General features: G+C 27.0%; 1 protein-coding gene and 1 long non-coding RNA gene across 51 annotated transcripts in view; one reads left to right on the forward strand and one right to left on the reverse strand.

Moving 5' to 3' along the window:
- Positions 1–19,143, reverse strand: part of LOC114119934 (longitudinals lacking protein, isoforms A/B/D/L-like) — a 196,408-nt gene that overhangs the window by 156,943 nt on the left and 20,322 nt on the right. The window lies entirely within an intron of this gene.
- On the forward strand, positions 13,778–18,883 carry LOC114123890 (uncharacterized). The gene is made up of 3 exons (XR_003592396.2): positions 13,778–15,265; positions 16,896–16,981; positions 18,405–18,883. It is a non-coding gene; the product is annotated as an uncharacterized LOC114123890 (long non-coding RNA).

Raw genomic sequence — 19,143 nt, forward strand, 5'->3', positions numbered from 1 at the left:
ATAGAACAACAAGTTTTATAAACAACTATTACTATAGATTAAACTTATTTCTTTTATTATGATTATTATTAATTTATAAGTTAACTAAGAATTAAATAAGAGCAGTCAACAAACATTGTTTAAATTTAGAAAAAACGTTGACCTCAATCTTACTATTTGTATGAGCTACCTTTAGAGTTTAGACGATAACAAGAAACCGATTTAAACATTTAAACATTTCTAAAAATTTAACTAATAAACTAATTTAAACTAAAAATTTCATAATAGTAAAAACATAATGAAGGTTTATAAAAATTTAAATATATGTATTTCAACCAAAGTTTAAAATAAAAATGTTAATCATAATTTATAGTTAATTATCGGATGTATAATTATACTTATTACATTATCATACAAATAATGTTTAAAATATTATGAACTAGTTATTTAAAATAACGATTTTTAAGGAGATTAATATAGGCAATTATTGAATCTTGCAACTTTCAAGCCGCCTTCAAGGTACACCCATAAGGATTTCAATACACTTTTAAAGAATTAAAAAAAATAAAGACTTAGTATTTCAAACATTGTTTATCCCTAATGCCTAATATAAACTCGATGATTATAATTGGTCTATAAAACTCTTATATAGAAAAAGGAAATTAATAATTAGTTAAATTATATTATGAAATTAATGAAAATTTCGAACAAAATATTTCTTTACCAAAAATAATTCAAAGTATTTAAAGAATATTTAAGCAAAATATTTCAAAGTATTAAAAATTACTGACAATATATTACCTAATAGCTTAAACTAAAAGTTAATACCATTGATCATAATTCATAAAATATATTATAATGTATTTACTATTTATAATCAATGCTAATATCTAACCATCATTATAATAATCGTATATTTTTATACACATACACATGAAGGAATTTGGTATGCATAAAAATATTTATATACCTGTAATATAAATATAAAGCTATACTTCCTAAGATTTAGCTTCTATAGTCTAAGTGCAATATTATATCGTCAATGGGTAATGACCAATGATGTATCATTAATTACTATTAAAATTATAATAATTCATTACTGTATACCTAGTAGGTATATATATTTACATAGAATTAAAGATGTTATTTAATACTAGGTAATATTTATTTTAAGCTATAATGTATTTATTGTTGTACTATAGTCTATAAGTTTATACTCATAATTTGTAGCAACTGAAAAACGTTCTCGCGGTGAGATACCTAACTGGAACATATACACTCAGGATTCAGCTGTCTTGAAGCACTTTAAAAATATATTAAATCACTAAAAAAAAAAAGAAACGTTAGAATTTGATAAAATGTATAGTAGATTTCGAGTATATCCTATGAGTACCTATTATACTACCTATCCATTCTTGAGTAGGCCACTAATAGTAATCAGTAATCACTATAATTATTAATGTACTAAATTTGAATTACAAGGATTTGAATTCATTTTGCATGAAAAATGGTTTTAAGCCAAGACAGTGTGTTAGATTTACTTTTAAGGATATTTTATAATTTATTCAAATCACTATTGTTAATTAATTGCTTTATAGTAAAATAAAAAATAAAAAGTTAATTTTGTGTTAATTAATATTTTTATAAGAATATAGAAATAAAATTATCTATACAGAATACAGATTTATGCATTTATAATTAGAAGGTATATTATAATATATTATATAGATAAAAACATATAGATGGGATTATTACTTAAATTATATATCATTTTATTATTTTATATTAAAAAGACATTAGCTTATGAGTTGAGATTAAAAGATGAAAAAAAAACTTAATCGAAACATGACAACACCATGTTTTTTTAGTCTGAACAAAGACAATAATAAAAACACAATTAGGTACTAAAAGAATACATTTATCATTCGTAATCTAAAATTAAGATTTTCAAATTATCGAAGTATTACGAAAAATTATGTATCCTAAACGGTTGACTTACAATGGTAAAAAAAAGTTGCGTGGGGAGAGGTAAGTAACATAAAATTATCACTTTTTTTTATTTCCATAATATATCATGCTACTTCGTATTTACACAATATAAAGTCATTAGTCACCCTAAAATAATTTAATACAATCTTAGATCTTAGTATAATATGATCTAAGAATATAATGAACAATTATTAAACATTGGTATCCGGTAAATTTTCTACTATCTACATGTATAATAATAATTATCACAATAGAATCGTTTAAAGACAAAATATTACATAATACATTCAATTTTCATAATTATTCATATATCTACCAAGATTTTAAATTTATAGGTAAACCAAAGAAAATTTTTTTTGTATCTTTGTATTAATAATATTAAATATTTAAATACTTCACGACATCGATGTGTATAATATCGTTTACCATATATCATGTATTATGTATTGTATGGCGTGTATGTAGTTGACGACTTGAAGTATAGTATCTATCAATATTATAGTGGATTTCTGATAAATCAGCATCTTGAGCATCCCTCCCCCCATTATTCATGAATTTCTATAGAATTTAAACATTGCGTGTATATATACATTTAGGGCCGTTCTTACAATGTCCGGTTAAGTTTCGGATAAAACTAACCGGTAGAATTTTATCGGTTAACCTATAATAAATTCTGCCACAACCTAACTGAACATTGTAAGAACGGCCCTAAGACTGTCTATATAAATACTGCAGTACCTATATAATAATTTTTAGTACAAATTTACTTAACCCCTCAACTCGGAAAATTAAAAAAAAATTGCTGAAACTTACGTATTTCACCAAAAGAACGATTGTGCAATTATAAATTGTCGCTCAGCTCAGACTTTGTTTCAAAGTTATAACCATTTGATGTTTTATCATTTATCACAATTCACAGTAAACACGTGTTTAGTCGGTGCATGGTGCGTGCAGATAAGTAATTACACAAGATAATGTAACAGAATTTTCTTGTTTTTCATAACACAAGAAATATTCAAAAACGACCTTCCTAATAATTACCGAGTTACATAAAAATTATTTATTGATATCATATATATATATTACCTATCATAGGCGATGGCCCACTAAATTATGTATTTTTAAAGGACCGTTACAATGGTATAGGTTCCTGTGAGGGGAAGAGAAATGAAAAATCCTTCTCTATCACTCATATTAGTATTTATTTTTGTTTTAAACATCTTATTTATTAAGTTTCAACTGTAGTAAATTTGTAAGTCAGTACGTGTATTCATACATATGTCTTAACGGATTAGTTATAGACAATAGACAACAGAAATAAAAAAGAAGAAATTATAGAAATTTAAGTTGTATACCTTTCTACAAATACTTTAAAATACCTTTCTCATATAAACGGTGTTTTCCATAGGTTATATAATATGTATAATATATTATTAGACTAAATAAAATAAAAATAAAACTATTTTAGTATCCATTATTTTTTAATTATAAATGTAGGATGTAAGTAAGTAAATTAAATTTTTTCCGTAGGTATATTTTCGTATATATATACTTTCTAATGTACCTACTTATCAATAAAACTAATAAAAGCATCTATTTTATTTTTTTAACCTATTCTTGTGATAATTGAGCAATTATTTATCTTAAACAGACAACAACCCTTTCCCCTTGAAAAATCATGCGTCACTGGTTCATTATGCTATTAAATCACTATATTGATTTGAAATGTTTAGTAAATAGTAATTATTTATTGTATTACTTATAGAGCGAATAATTGTTTCGAGCAAAATTTGTGTAAGATTTTATGTGTTAATAATTTTTTTTTTACTTTGTGATAACTAATGAATTTTAAATCATTATTACTTATGCAAAAAGGCATATATATTATACTCAAAATGTATAAGTAGGTATCTACATCACTAATCGTATTATTAACGTGCAAGGTCTTGACTCTATGTGGTATACCTATATAATATATTATTACGTTTGTATATATGTAATATTTACCTACAGTGCAGGGCATTATTGATATAGCCAAGGAGAGAAGAGCTTCTCACAAGGCTAAAGAATCCTCCCTGAAATCTCAGGAAAAACTAAAAATGCTTTCAGTGTACTGTATGTGAATATACGGAAGATATAACCATATATATTAATATTGTAATTTGTTTTAAGGTTGTACAAGTCTAAAATATTAAATACTCATATGGCATCACCTTGTCACCATACCAAATTTATGGGGGTTCTTAATGTTAACTTTCCTTTAAATAACAAATTATCAGTCATGAATACTTATGTCATAAAAGGTATTGTACTTTTACAGTTTTACCCACCATTATCCTGGTATAATTGTGCATACCTATACCATATTGTGCTAATAGTAATAAAAATTAATTACAATAGATTTTTTTCTTTTTGGAATTTATTTCATGCTCTCAATATTACCGATTGTATTTTTTCCAAACAATGGCTCTTAAGACTGACATGAGTATGAGTATTTAGACGTACGAAGTAATACTGACATTATAATATTATGTATATGTTATATCTTCCACTACGCAAAACTTAAGTGCATAATTTATAAACATAAACAAAATATTTTTCAGTGGGGTAATTTAGTTATGTTTTATTGATTGGGGTAGGTAGGGAGGATTTTTGTAAAATATAATTATTACCTAAAAATTAATTAGTAGGAGGTAGATATCTATTATTTTATATTTGTTTATGCGTATGTATAATTTATTAATTATTTGCATTAAATTACATAATATTTGACATTACAATTGTACTATATAGCACCGACGTGATATTATGAACTTTATGGGGGAAATAAGTAATAGATATATCAATCTTGTATGTATAATAATTGTATATTGTATACCTAATACCTATTTTAATTATTATTTAATATTTTATTTGTCACAAATATTTGCGTACCTAGTTTACGTTTATTATAATCTAGATTCTAGAAGTATCAATACACTATATATTATACGTCGTATGATGTCATATATATTATATTACACCATGTTAACTTTATTTTTGTATCTTAAATAGCCTATAATCTATTAATCTATATTCTATTTATAGGTTTATATTATGTTATCTTAATATAACATAATATTAGCAGCCAGCAGAAGAATTTCTTTTTTCTTTTTACTACACCTATTTCTATGTATAAATAAATTATGATACAAACATACTGTTATAGCAGTGACTAGTGAGTACCTATAAGCTGGTAACTAGTGTTAATGCATTTAGTTGTGTAGTAGGTCCATACCTACTTGCTTATGTTTGCCACTTATATAAAAAAGTAATCATAAAATATACTGATTATACATTAATAAGAAATTTTTTAAAAAATGGATATAATTGATATAATAATATGTACTAACAAACATCCCAAAAACTTAAAATTATATAAAGAATATGCCACGTGATGATTGTCTGTGATGTTTTCACTTGACCCCCTGCTCATAACACATTCCTTTATATATTTGTAGATATATAATATATAGATCATAAATGTTTATATGTAGCTAGTACAATTTACAGATCGGAAGAAAAGGAAATCTTCAAATCACCGACGAACTTATTCATATATACATAACGACATAACTTAGTTATAAACATATTATATTATTATTTATGATACATTACGCATGCTGGCCCGTAGCCCATTTTACGAATCTTTAAAGTTGTGGTAGGTAGGTAGTGATTTTAAGTAACAACATTTAGAAACTAGAAAGAACCAGCTGACCCAAAAACTTTGTCATCTTATATAGTATATCGTTATAGCCATACTGCAAGTAGCAAGTACGTATTATACTATGACATTATGTGGTATGTGCGCTAGTGCTATGTACCTATATATAATATATACCTATATAACTTAATACCTATATTATATATGTAGGACATCTAGCCATGATTACAAATAATTAATTTTTTGCCTAACTTTAAAATCTGTGCTAATGATGACAATTAACTTAGTAGTAATATACTTGAAGGTCTTATATCTTTATAATATATTGAATATATTATTTATTGCACTATATAATTTTGTTTAAAAATATTGAAACAATTTAATGTATACACGAATGCATGTATAGTAGTTTGTAATAAATATGTAAATAAGTAATAATATAAATATATATTACTACACTAGCAGCTATACATAGTCCTTTTATGTATTAAAAATAAAAGTTTGGTAGTTGAACGACACTTGACCGTCTTGACCGCAATAAAACCTACCTTATAATACTTATATACCCATATCAAAATTGCGTGACAAAATAATTAAATACTTCCATTGTGTATGTAGGTAATAATAAATTAATGTATTTGATATCAATTATCAATGACTAATGAGTATATAATATTATTATAATCAGTAATCACCAAAAAAATTATAACTAAGTATACTAATGTACTATAGATATAATTTTATTAATGTTATGACTTATGACAGATAGTGAGCCATAGTCGACACATTGATAATAAATGAATTGGAATGTTGTTTAAAAATGTACACCTATACGGCTACACCTGCGTAAACATTGGTAGGGACACGTTATAAACGTATATTAGCATATTTTAAAATACTTATTTTGAATGTTTTCCGGTCTTTCAAGTTTCAGACCGTTTACCTTTAATAATAATTCAGAAATCAGAATATATGTAGGTATATGGTAAAAAAAATATACTTACTTATATAGTTTAGTTTTGATTAATAATGAGTATCTTATTACAAGTATTACAATTTCATACCTATCACAATATCGTATTATAAATTTGCACCGTGCCTATAATATTTACATAAATTCATTTATATTCAGCATATTATTATTGTTATAATGTTATGTACTTATATACTTAATAGACAATACTCAGACACTCGATATACATAAATAATAATTAATAATAGTAAAAGAGTAAGATAAAACAAAAATACAAATATATAAAAACTATAAATTATGTATATGTTTATATTATATTTGTACAAAAGTACAAAACTATATTGTTTTAATTTTTAATCACTAAATATCGATATCAAAAATCAAAAATAAAGACATGGTAACCATAGGCGTGCGCAGACTTTTTCGCAGGGGATGCCTATAATATATTTAAAAATAACTCAATTTTTAATATCTCCCTTCAAAAAAACATAAAACAGATTTTTTTTTTAAAAAAAATGTATTACATAACTACAAAGTTCTCAGAATAATAGTATAATAGTAAAATAATAATAGTAAATATACATGGTATATATATATTTGTAGTCAATATAAGTAAAATGTAATTTAAACTTTGCATTTTATTACTAATATATTAGTATGAATTTAATTTAGTAAATACTTTATTATAATTCTAATCTTCTGTCAAAAGGATGAAAATGTTTAAACTCGTCAATTACATCGTCATAATTTATCTGTGATGCTAGTTCTTATTCTATAAATATCAACATCATTGCATCCAATCATTCTTGCAACATGCTGCTTCTTAAATTTGTTTTTACCAAACTTAATTTGGAAAAAGCTCTTTCACAAGAGCAACTTGTGACAGGAATGGTAGTAAAAATTTTCAACGCTTTATTTATATAAACAAAATTTTTTTCTAGATAAAAATTTTTCTAACCACTGATGAATTGTTTTGTTTGACGGTTCTGCTACAAAATCGGACAAAGAACGTAGAAGTCTTAATTCACCTTCTAATTCGTCACTATTAAGTACAAACTTCCGTGAAAGTAATTCTATGTCAAATTTTTCAGTTTTTAGTGCTATTAAATGACCAATTGCACCAATTTAATTTAATGTTTCCTAATTTCCTGACCTATCGATTTTCAAGACCGTTATACAAATCATCTAACAAATCTTCTAAATAAATAAAATACGTAGCCTGAACTGTCAAAATTTCTAAACTTATTTCTGTTTACAAAAATGTTTATAAACTCCAAACTAAAAAGTAAAAAATAAAAAACAAGTTGGCTCCGCAGACCCGCAGGGGATGTCATGGCATACCCGGCATCCCCCCTGCGCATGCATATGATGGAAACCTCGAACAGGGTTATATATATATAGGTATAGTAGTTAATACAGTTACTATCATAAGTCTAACCTAACCTAACCTAACCCTCAATCCGAGATATTCTATATAATACTCTTACCTAAACATTTTATAACAGATAAATCACTTTAATTTAAAAAAATAAGAATGGATTATTGGGAACTTATTTTTTTTTTTTGTTTATATAAAATGAAGTCATCACATATGGGTGGGCGTCACGTGCTCTTAATGACATTATAATTTATATTATGTATGATATTTTTATAAAATTAAGCAATAAGCATAACTTATTGGTATTGGTAAAATGGTAATCGGTAAAACACGTTTCAATTAAGTTATGTAGATAATGGAATCTGTTAATGAAATATTGCTTATTATTTTATTATAATACTTAAATTATACATTTTATTAAATATTATAAGAAACTATATTTTAAATAATTATTGTATTCACTTCCGTAGACCGTAACAAATATTTGAAAATACTGATCTTATAAAGCATATTATTGGAAATAAAATAGGAATAATGTTTTACTATTTCATTGTTTATAAACTATTTATTCTATAATTTAACGATTAAAATTAACAACAATTTAAAAAGTTCCATTTCGTTCTAGTTTCTAAAATCTTGAAATTCAATTGTATCGGTGAAACCCGAAAGTGTAAATCAACCTTTTTTTTTCAATAACTCAAAAGCGCAAAATGAATTGGCACTTTTGTACCTTTGGTAATGGGATAAAAGCGCAAAAATAAATGTATTACTTGATACAATATTTTTTCTGACTTACGCGCGGACACTCGACGCTTTCCATGTATACGCGTGACATTACCCGTTCCACGACAGATTGCACTATTGCTGCAGCGCAACAAATAATACTCAAAATTATATTTTTTATTTTTTACTGATATTTTGAACTAATTTTAATATCACTGTTAATGCTTGATTAAATATTAATAATAAGTAATAACTACGATTTTAATTAAATACAGTTTTTTTTATAAAATTGATTTGCGCTTATGGGTTATTTATTTTTGCGCTTTTGGGTTGCGTTTGGGTCATATTTTGCGTTTATGGGCTACAGCCAATCGTATGGCAATCCTTGATTGGTTCGCAGCACTAACTTTACGTCTATACTCTATACGACTACACCTGATTCGAAATTAAAAGTTAAAGATTAGAAAATATCCATTGTAACTACAAATAAGTCTTGATTTGAATTTTCCATTTTTATTTAGATGTCTATAGTTTTAAATAGGTACTTACTTATACTTGCTTTAAATGAAAGTTTTAAAAAAAAACCATTAATTGAGTACTTATGGTAAAGGTATGATTTGTAGATATAATTAAATGCTATAAAATATAAATAAGTTCTTAATCATTATGAAAATAAATGATTAAATAAAATATTTTAATTTTTTTTTTAAAGTAAACAAATTTTAGTAATTAAAAAATACAACACTTTTATTACTTCTAAGTTCTATTCTCTTAATTCTTTCCTTTCCTTCGGAATATTTTATACACATTTTGAATAAGAACATATTATATTCAAGTACGTGTATTGTAAATTGTAATAATAAATACATGTAAATAAACGTATAGTACTTACAACTTATATTAGCATAACATATGAAATTATATTTAGTTAGTACGTATAATATTAAGTAGGTATATACAGGCTACGTCCTATGTGTTATAGCGTTTAAGGAATATAGGTAAGTAAGAAAAAGCTGACGTCCTTCGTATGTTGGGTTACGCTATATATACTACATGGGCCACTCGGGAGCATGCATTATATTATGTTATCTTTATCATCATTACATTTTATTATTGTAATACAATTAAATTTTAAGCTTATCAACAAATTCAAAATAAATTTTCCATATATATATAATATATATAAATATACGTATGTATATTATATGTCATACAATACATATAATTGTTTTTCTAGATATATTTTTAGTTATATTATATAATTTAAGTAATTTTACAAGAAAAAAAGATCTGTCTAAAGGCATGCAACTTCTGAAAAATAGAATCGTCACAAAACAATCGTTTGTCTGTAACAATAAAAAAGGTGTAGGTATGATTATAAAACTATATAAATGTATTTTATAAATATTATATAATAACTGAACAAATAGAGGTAAAAATATGTAAACATTATAATATTAGATAGGTACAATGCTGAATTCAATAACAAAAAAAAAAAAACAATTATGTTCAGTTAAAATTTCCAAATTCAAAGAAAAATATTTAAAAACAAACACGATTTGCACTACATCCATATTAACAGTGTCCACAATTTTAACCTGATTTTTTTATGAAGCCAACTTTCTGAACCACAATATATCGCATTCACACACATTACACCTATAGATAAACGTCATGTACACATATATATACAATGTTACACAGGTCACATCATATCTGTACGGTTGTATCGTTTTGTGAATGAAACTAGTGTAAAATGCGAATAATGATAAGGACCGGTTTTATTTAGTTTTAGCTTCAGTAGTACTGACTAATTTCTTACGAAAGTATGTTGGATAATAAATGCATAGGTAATAAGTACTAATAACCTATTATTATTGATATAATTTATTTCATTTTGATTATTTCATTACTATATCACACCATGGTTAATAATATTATATACACAATAATATAATATGAACTTATACACGAAATGAAATCGGATATAAATACATAATATGAAAAATCGACATAATACAGTATAAAGAGTAATACATATTTAAATGTTTATAATTTGTAAAATTGTAACTATATAATAGGTTTACCTACTCTATACCAATACCGCGTTTATTTTGCACCGTTACAATAAATTATTGTACTTAAAACCTGTGAAGGGAGTATTCATGTTTTTTTTCCATAAAATACCCACTCCATACTAGTTAAAAGCAAAAAAGAAAAATAACAATTGCAATAAAATGAAATTGAAACCAAATATAAAAAATGTGTTGGGTATCAGTTTTTTAAATTTTGTTTATCTTCATTTTTTTTTTTTTTTAATCAACTTATAAGTGGTGTTTTTCACTTAACGTAATTTTCTAAACAATAACTACTTAGGCTTGATAGTAATTCATAAAATAACTATACAAACGTTTACAGTAAAAATTGTTTTACATAATAATATAACCAACAATAACAAATCTACAATGCGGAACTCGCCGAAACGTGTTAAATTTGATGTATATAAAATTATAAAGCTGAGGGTTACATGTTATTATCTTCTATACCTGCATGCCTAAATACTGCAAAAATTATTATTTAGCACAGAAACAAATTTATCAATCCATTAGAAACTAAAAAAATTCTAAGATAACATCACTGTAGGCAAATAATATAAAGATAACGCGTACCTAAGTATATGAATGTTCAGTACACAATGATTTACAAATTTGTAATGAAAATATATATTGTGTTATTTTATTTTAGTCCAATAATATATTAATGTACTATATAGTATACTCTGTATGAGCAAAAAAATTATTCAATTATCCCTTTAAAACATAATTAGAATGTTAGTAAAATAATATTTATTTACAACTTATTTACCAATCATATTTCCGTTAGATAGGTAATGTTAAACACTCAAACTTGTTCTACAAAAAGCGAAATTTTGTCGTTTTTTTATTTGGATGACTATGCTAGTACTTGAGTTTCTATATATCTAAATTCTAAATCCTTAAAATTGTGATTTTTTTTTTTTTTATTATCCTTTAAAACAATTAGGTAACGGTAACTATATATAAACTACTAAAATATAAATATGGTTTCATTTAAATAATGAATAAAAAAATAAATACAATATGCAACACTTCAACATTATATTTAATTACAGTTCTCAGTTTTCGTTGTACGTGTTTTTATAAACTAAGTAGCGTAGCATAACTTACTTAGTCTAAAATCATCAAACTTATTTTAAAATTCCTAGTAAAATAATTGAATTTAAAATTAATAATATATAAAGATTTAAGAATTTTAGTTATATTATTTTTACAGAAAACTATAGGTATCTGACTTTTTTTATATATACGGCTAAACGGCTACATAATATTAATGAAAATTAAGAATAATTGCCATAACATATTATACGCGGGCTTATTAAATAAAACCCGAAATAACTAGGGTTTCAAAAAAATTGTATGTTTGTTTTCAATAGTGATTCATAATTGTTAATTTTTTAACTTCAAGTCAAAAAATTATAAAAATAATAAAACACATTTTTCATAATTTTTTATTAAGTCTCAAGAATTCAAATTACATACTGTTACAGATTATGTAGATTGTGTTTGTAATGTAGGTTGATTATTAAGCAATATGTCAATAATATGTGTGCATTTATTTTAAATCGTCAATAATATGAATAAATAAATATATTTAATATACGTGTAATCACTAATATACATAATACATACAATATATTATTCATATTTTTTTTTTAAAAAAAAAACTAAACTAATGAACTGAAAAATATCTATGTTTTGAAAAATTAAAATATTGTCAAGGAAACGGTATTGTCTAAAATTGAATGAATCCATATAATTTGTATTTTCAACTGAAGAAAAAATAATAAATAATAAATAAAAATCAATACCCCCACTGGAAGTGAGCATTCTTATAAACACAATAATATTTTTTATAATAATATAATACAATAACCATATATTATATTATTACGTATCATTGTATTAACGAGAAGTCACCAAACCCTTTGCTTTTCCTACTACAGTATTTTTCTCGCCTGTCCAATATTTACTATACATTTATATAGACTTTTTTATTTTATTATTATATATCACTGTTACAGCTATACAAACAACTCGCAAGTAGTACAATGACCTACAATGTGAAAAATCTTATTTCTCTTTGCTGTTGTACCTACGTTTTAAAAACAAAAATATTTTTACTGATATATATATATATATATACATCATATATGTCGAAGTGTAAAAAACGAGTATTTAATTATAATTTATGTATAATAATTTATATAAATATCAAGTGTTGGTATATAATATTATAATACACAAACGGGTGAAACAAAAATCATACAATTTCAATCGAAATCGATTTGAAGGTAAGTACGTGTAAATCGTGTAATTAAAAAAATAATAATAATAATGGTAAAAACAAGAAAGAAAGAAACGTCGTAGAACGGCTTGTTTTTTGTCCGGCCAACGGTTCCCACGGCGGTGGAATATTAACACGGTCGACCGCGTGTCCGGTGGTGGTAGCCGTGGCGGACGAGCGAGCGAGAAAAAGCGTCGAGAAACGGTCGGATTATGGGTAGACGGAGGTGGGGGAATAGAGTGAGAAAGAACGAACGGGTTACGGGAAACGCGCGAGTGTGCGTACGTGTTGTTTTTAGGTAGGGGGGAGTGTGGCGGGGGATTTGAGAGGGTCGAGAGAGAGCCGAAAAAAAAACCGAATACGAAAAATCTAATAGCCATTGCCGCGCCGTCGAAAAGAATGACGGAAAAAAAACAGATAATATACAAAAATAATATTGTAAGCGTGCAGAGAGAAACGTGCACACGGTATTTACCGTGTCGCCACGACCGTTGTACGGTAATTCCCGACGGTATCCCGTCCACACCTGCGCCTGCACTGGCGCACCTGTGCACGCCTCTACCGCTCCTCCAGCGCACTGTCACCGAAACGTGGTGCGCCGGGGGGCCGTGGTGGAATAAATAAAACAACTATAATAATATATGACTGCGACTACTTAACTCACAGGCCACGGTCGCGGTGAATGAAATTTAATATTTTTTTTCCCCGTGTTGGCGCAGTGAATTTTTTACCCACCACAACAACGACCCATCGATCAGAATTTTCCCCCCTCGCCGCGCGAATGCCTCGGTTATTATTATTATTGTTTTTTACCACTCCGTATTTTTTACCGCCGCGCGACACGCTACATAGCAGTCTCAATAAACGCGCGCGTGCCGTCGTCGACTGATCGCTGCCGCCGTCGCATCTGTTGGCGGCGACATGATTACGATAACATACTTAATTCGTAATAATTAATATTATTTAATCGTGTTCGTCGTTTCGATTCATCGTTTGAGAAGTACACGAATTGCCGCCGTTTTACGCACAATTCTTAAATAATTGGACATCATATCAGTGTTATCGTCTTCGCGAACGATATCAACAACACGACTGCTGAAGACAACAACGTAAACAACAACAACAAAATTATATTATAATAATAATATGTAAAACCGTATTATCGGGATTTCGTTGTGTATGTTCGCGGTCGTTCCATCCGGCAAATCCGATACAATGCTATTATCTAAACGTGATAAGACAGTCCGTCCGTGTGCGTGTGCGAGTGTATTTTTTAATAATTTTTTTTTACCGTAATTCCGTTTCGGTTTTTTTTTTATACTCCTTCACTCACCGATTTCTCCGAACTCGAAATGCGTGTGCGTGATTTTACGACTACCACGACTAACGCGTATGTGTAGTGTGTACGACCGACGACGTCGGCGCGGCGGCGGCTACACCGCCGAGGGCCGTAATCGCTCGTGTGTGTGTATTTGTGTGGGGGGAGGGGAAGCGCGTCGTCGACGTCGTCAACGCGGCGACGGCCCTTTATTGATTTTTCCGTATTCGCGTTTCGTTTAGTTGTTGTTGTTGATAAGGAGAGTGAATTTTTTCCGTCATCGGTCGATAAAATTTTTTGCGGGGGGGTTCCTCCACCACCAGTTGTGGTCGTTCGTCAACCACCACTACCGTTGTACCGCCACTACCTCTTCCGCCTCGGTCGCCTTCACTGCCTCCGGCCGCAGCTCGACAACGTCGGCGACGACGGCCGATACATGAAAATATTTACGGAACCGGAACTAATGGCAGGAAAAGGCGCACGCACGCACGCACGCATACTCGACACGCACACGATGTGTAAACAAACAAGCGTACGGAAGACGGTGACCGAAAACGGCGAAGAGTACGTTCAGTCATCGATTCAGCGGGGGCGAAAACGACCAAAAAATGCATGAAGACGACGACGACTTTAACAATAACAACACGGCATCGTAGAATGCCACTAACGAGTAGTGTACTCACGTTTTCTTGTGTGTTCGGATTGTCGCAAGTTCCAGACAACGAAGATGAATGGCGTTCCGAGGAATCTGGTCAGCAAAAGCTTTCTGTAATTAATAGGACGATATAAATTATCGTCTCGTCATCGATTTCTTGCCAGGTAAATGAAACAATAATTCACTTATTTCATGCAATATGTATATAGGTAGTTTACCCAACTTTGCTGTTAAATCGAATACCATACTCAATTTTTCAATTTGGTAGAAAAATATGATTCAGTCTATCATTTTGATAGTCAATACTGTTATATGTTCCCTTTCATGTTAGAACGATTTAAATGATTTTATATCATGTTATCAATGCTCAAGCTATTCAATACACATAGGATACCTATTTAATTGAATGGCCTTTTTTTAATTTTAGTCGATCACATCAGTAGGCTCTATTTTTATTATAATATATTACTCATCAATACATTACTTTATAATATTCCTCAATGTAGATTTACTATTTTAAATTTCATATTTTTGCCATCAACTTCTTGTTAGGTGGAGTTAATGATTAAGTAGGTATGTTTGTTACTCATTATAAAATAAAATAAATTTACAATGAAATAGATTTCACACACGTTAAAATATTATCATGGGAAATAGAAAATAGTAACAAGTATGTGTTTATATATATTTAACTTCATTCAATTTATGCATTTAGAAACAATTATTGTACTACTTTTTATAAAAATTATTTTTACTAAATAAACCTATAAAAATTAAATTAGTTGCTAATTTCAAAGCATTTATATATTTTGGGCAAGTATTTAGAGATCATAACTAATGATTAACTTATGCTAAATTGTAATTTTTTCACTTATTTTTTATCCTAACATCTTGGATTAAAATTCAAGTACAACACTCTGTTATGAAGCATAATATTTTATGATAATACAGAAAGGAAATGCCTTTCTTAAATTTTTGAATTTATAAGACTCACCTATTATTTATATGTCTATTACCATGTATATAATAATTTTGTACCTACAATAATGACTATCTGTTTACCTATGTAATGTTTCTGTGAAACTTATGCACTCATCTCTTGACCTTCATATAAAATGTTGATACTAAACTATATTTTAAGGGATTTCAACCATTAAATGTTGTTTATTATTGAAAAATTGTCACTTGCTTATTTATATGAATAATTTAAGACAATGTTTCTTAAACTATTTACTTTGAAACCCTAGTGTTCTGTATGCATATTTTATTGTTGCCATTCATCACCATATTTTGTGTACCTTTCTTTTTTGAAGATAATTTTCATAGAGATTCTACATTAAAAAATATTATTCTTTGGTACTCCGTGATCACCAAAAGTTCAAAAAGTATTGATTTAGAATGTGCTTCTGAAGATAAGGTTAGCTGTTATAGCCAAAATAATTAAATGGGTAATTAATTTAACCATAATATATTTGATTTGTGGATCATGTTTTAAATATTATATGAACTACACAATTTGAGCAATTAAAAATGCACAACATACACAATGAACGTCTAAATTTTATTTATTTTTCATCAAAGCCAATTTGGCTGAAACAGTTTTAATGTATTTTTATGTTACCTAATTGTATTAATTATTATAACTGCATATGTTTCAATATGTTTGCAGCTTTAATTTAAATGTTTTCCATATCAAATTTTATAATTAGTTACTTAGTGGGTTAATAAAATAAATAAATTGATTTGTTATTTATATGATTAATACAATAAAATAATACAATTTTTTTTTTACAGATTATCATTAATTGATGAGTATTTAGTTAATTTATTGAAAAAAAAAACAATACCTACTGATACAAGAATAATGATTTTTTAAAGAAGTAAGTTTTAATTTTATGTTTAATATATATATTGACCTGATTTACTTTTCGTTTGATATATTTCAAGTCGATAATAATTATTGATGAGTCTAATTATGAAAATAAATGATTATTATCGTAGAATAAAAGTATGGAAATAAAATCATGTATATTTTACACAACATTCTAATTTCATCCCAATAAAATAAAAATAAAAAACATACGTATTTATAGAATAAATTTATATCAATTTTAAATAAGTATAGCTAAATATTAAATTGTGTTGTGATTGTTTATCATACTAATTTAATACAATTTATAAATTCATGATCTGTGTATTATTAAATAAGTATTCCTAATTATTTTATTTATAAAAAATGAGTATGCTTAGAATAATAATTTAATACCTTGAGAATAAAAAATTATAAAAAAATTGTAGGTTAAATAATAGGTATATGTTTAAATAATTATATTAAAAAATATGTGTTACAGTAAGCATTTGGTAAATACATTCAACACAAATGTTGTATTTTGATATTTTCTTAATGGTGAAACATAATTTTTGTATAAATAAGGTGAGCTAATACTTGATAGATAATTTTAGAAAAGTGTAAAAATAATAAATAAATATTATCAATGACTACTGGAATTTTGATTTTACTTATAGTATTAGTTTTTCGTAATATTAAATATATCAACATTTTTATTATTATTAATAGGTAAAATATGATTTTTATTTATGTGTTAAAGGTACCTATTATAATTGTCATATTATTAACTAAAATTGTATATATTCTGAATAGTATTTAATTAATTTGGAATTATTGCATTATTAATTAATTCTTTAAAATCTAAGTATTATAAATCCATTATTTAAAACCTAGATGTGAAATCTACAAATTAAATATAATTTTGAAGTATCCATACTAGGAATAGCAAGCATACAACATTAACTCTAAAGTGCTCCAGGTAAAGATTACTGTTTGTGAAACAAACAAACTCTTGAATTCTTGAGCTTTTAAGAAAAATATTATACATTTATATATTCTTCTAACCTACTAACATTTTTAAATTGTAAAAAATAAATAATAATAGATTTACATTAAACATACAGATTCCAATACATTTTATTGTGGAAACTGCATCCTTACAGTATCTACATAAGATGTGAATTTGTAAGCTTACATTAAACTAACAAAAAAAAAATCATTAGGCAGGTATGCTTCTTATTAATATGCTTCAATCGGTGTTTATTCAAAATAAAACCATGTAGGTGCTGGATTAACATATTTCATTTACTCAGTTACCTCTATTCAAATAAGGCAATGATAATGATTCCATTTCTTCTCCAAGCTTACCATTATTCCTTCAGGTTTTGGGTACTGTAATCAATATATTATCTATTGTACATATTATAATTATAATTTTTGCTATGTATTTATAGCTGAACTGATCGATTACCAGAGACGTTTAATACTTACTGAATACTACAAATTCACTGGTTTGCATACAAAAGAATGGTTATCTCAAGATACAGAAGACATACCTGGCTTATTTCCTCATCACCTAGATCCTGGTGCTATTACTATACGAACAACACCTAGCAGTGGTTCTGGTGGTAAGCGAATGCGAAATTCATCAGCTCGGTCACCCGATGAAGCAAGATGGGTGTGTCCAACTTGTGGAAAACGATACAAGTATAGTCGTGGCTTAGCTATGCATAGGCGGTTAGAATGTGGTAAGGAACCTATGTTCCATTGTCCCTTTTGTCCACAAAAATGTCACCAAAAAGGTAATATGGTCATACATATTAAGAAAAAACACCCTACCCAATATGAGGAACAATCGCAAGCTGTTGTACAGGCACATGTTAAAGCACAGCATGTCCAAAGCGATTAACACAATTTTTTTCCCTCAGTATTTTTGTTTTAATTTAATTTTACATGTCTTTTTAGGCACATGCTACTACTTATTAGAATTTTTATAAAATTTATATTTATTCTATGTTTAAATTTATATTTACATATTTATTACATTTTCAAGGTCATATCCTATCACAATACCTCTCCCTATCTTCTTGTTGTAGTTATACATTTTTATTAAAAATATTATGCAAAATTATTGAGTTTTCTTAATAATCATTAATACTCATAAGATAAATCTTGACTGATAATATTAACAAT

The sequence above is a fragment of the Aphis gossypii genome, chromosome 1, assembly GCF_020184175.1.
Source record: "Aphis gossypii isolate Hap1 chromosome 1, ASM2018417v2, whole genome shotgun sequence".
In the NCBI taxonomy this organism is placed as follows: domain Eukaryota; kingdom Metazoa; phylum Arthropoda; class Insecta; order Hemiptera; family Aphididae; genus Aphis; species Aphis gossypii.